This window comes from Mastacembelus armatus, chromosome 2, assembly GCF_900324485.2.
Source record: "Mastacembelus armatus chromosome 2, fMasArm1.2, whole genome shotgun sequence".
Taxonomy (NCBI): Eukaryota; Metazoa; Chordata; class Actinopteri; order Synbranchiformes; family Mastacembelidae; genus Mastacembelus; species Mastacembelus armatus.
The window spans coordinates 4,320,810-4,323,160 of NC_046634.1; the positions used below are offsets into that span (position 1 = coordinate 4,320,810).

General features: G+C 42.3%; 1 long non-coding RNA gene across 1 annotated transcript; it reads right to left on the reverse strand.

Annotated features, from left to right (window-relative positions):
- Nucleotides 1-814: 814 nt before the first annotated feature.
- On the reverse strand, nt 815-1,828 carry LOC113127536 (uncharacterized). The gene is made up of 3 exons (XR_003295443.1): nt 1,772-1,828; nt 1,508-1,591; nt 815-842 (listed from the first exon to the last, which is right to left on the reverse strand). It is a non-coding gene; the product is annotated as an uncharacterized LOC113127536 (long non-coding RNA).
- Nucleotides 1,829-2,351: the final 523 nt, after the last annotated feature.

Below are 2,351 nucleotides of genomic sequence, written 5' to 3' on the forward strand. Positions count from 1 at the left end.
TGTAGTCTGAACTTCCGACTTCCGGGTGGGGCTGTTGTGGAGTCGTCAGCAGCCTCACGAACTGTGCAGGTGTTTTGTTTGGAGCAGCTTAATAATTTAATTCATAAATTGTTTCTAATTTCAGAGACGTGCGACGTAGCAGTTTTTATTTTCCTCTGTTTCCTTTGTCTCAGGATTGTAGCTGAGGCTTCCTCTTCCGGAAATACTATTTTTGTTTTTCAGGTAAAATAACGAGGCCTGGAGAAGCTGTTGGCTACCTTGTAAACTGCTTGTTTGCAAGGTAATTTTTATTAAAGTGAGTACAAGACGAGCAGTATTTAGAAACATGTTTTGTATTTTATTACATGTGGAGATGATTGTCAATATCACAGATAGTAAACATTTCACCCTCTTATCAAACCCAATCCATAATAAAAGTAAACTTTTTTTTTTTTCATTTCAGGTTTCCTGGAGTCTTCATGCTTGCCTTGGATGACAAAGGAACAGCCATTGAGGTGAAGTCATTTCTGCAACACAAAGACCAGGAAGTATAGCTGTGGTTGCAAAGTGACTTGACTTGGATGTTTGCTACTTTGTGCACTGAAGTGAAATGACTTTGCAACTTTTGGACTTAAAGGTCTGTGTGTTGTTGTGAAGTGATTTGACTTGAATGTGACAATTCAAAAAGCACTTTTTAAGTTAATAAAGTTTTAAGTAAATGTTAAACTTAAGTCAAACGTGTAACTTCATTTTTCTTATACAAACAAAAAGACTTCCACTTTTAGACACTTCAGTTTTTATTAAAGTTCTTTTCCTTTTCTCAATGGTCCATTTTCAGGAACCAAAAGGCCTCTGAATGGATCCTGCAAGGACAACAAACTGTTAACATTTGTTCCACCAATAAAAATGATTTACACTTATCCCATCTGCTTATGTAATTACTGCTTCTTCAAATTAAGGTTTTGTTTGTTCTTTGCCTGATATAAATATGAGGGGCACATGATGCTCACAGTGAAAAACACTAAAATAAATACACATTTCTGTTCTCTACCACCACCACATAACCTTTGACACCTAAACTCCCTTCTTTCCCACACAATTAGACAGCCCTTTAATGTTTCCTACTCACATTGCTGTCTCATGCTACAGTTAGTTACAATGATGAGGACAAGAGAGTCAGATTTAAATGTCACTTTATTAGAAAGAACAGACATCACAAGTAGCACATCTATTCACACCCTCTCCTACACTGTTCTTTCCCTTGAGTCTTAACATTTTTCTAAACCTTTGCTCATCTATCACATCTACCTCTACTGAAATACATTGACTGCATATGATTTGGAAAGAAATAACTGACTGGGCTACTGACATGACTAAGGCTAGGAGATGACTGCAGATAAAGGTATAACATGTATGTGCTACTCAAATGTTCCAATGCATTGACCTAAACTAGTTTGTCTGAACAAACACTTTCAGAACTACAAACCCTCACCTTACGATATACGCTGTCCTTTATTCTAACACTCACCGCTCAGCGACGTCCTTTCCTGGAGGTCGACGACTCCGTCTGGATCTGGCCGCCGGGTGTCCCTCCGTCCCCCGTGCTCCGAACCTTCATCAAAACATGAAAAACACGAAAACAATTACTGCACCTGACTATGAACCCCGTGTCTTCCCCCCCGGCCTCTCTAGACCTTTCTTGTTATTGTCGTGACAACGACAAAGGTACAGAGAGTCGTTTTCTTTCATATACATGTTGGACAACTCGCCCTGACGTGACCGCGACTCTCACACGTGGCGTCCGTCTGCTAACTGCCCAGCCGGTTAGCCGGTTAGCTAGCCGCCATCCTCCGCCGCCACGTCCATCTACGCGGTCCGACCGTCCAACTAAAGCCGAGTGTGTCTCCTCTGTCACCGCCACACGACGAGCCGCCGCCGACACCGAATCTCCGCCGTTACTGAGCCAAACACGGGTCGCTGCGGCTCTTCCGTCTGGCTCCGCCGAATGACAAAGAGGAAGTGACGTTCTCCGAAGGGATTTATGGGAGGAAGTGGATCCCCTCTTCCTCTTCCATTTCCTCATGGCAGCTTGCAGCCTCGCCAAAGTTGCTTTACCGCCGCCTACTGACCCGCGGTGTGAACTTCATTCCACATTATTCTTATTATCTATATTTAGATCCGATTTCTAATATTTATTATGACTCGCTGTGTTCACTCTTTGTCTAAAACCCCAGGGCGCCATCTGCTGGACAAAACCTTGATATTGCATTTGTGGACATAAATCACGGCGAGAAAAGCCGCAGTCTTCTGAGACTTTCATTACATCTTATTTCTCTCTATAGACGTTGTAAAGATGAGCACCTTTTAACAAC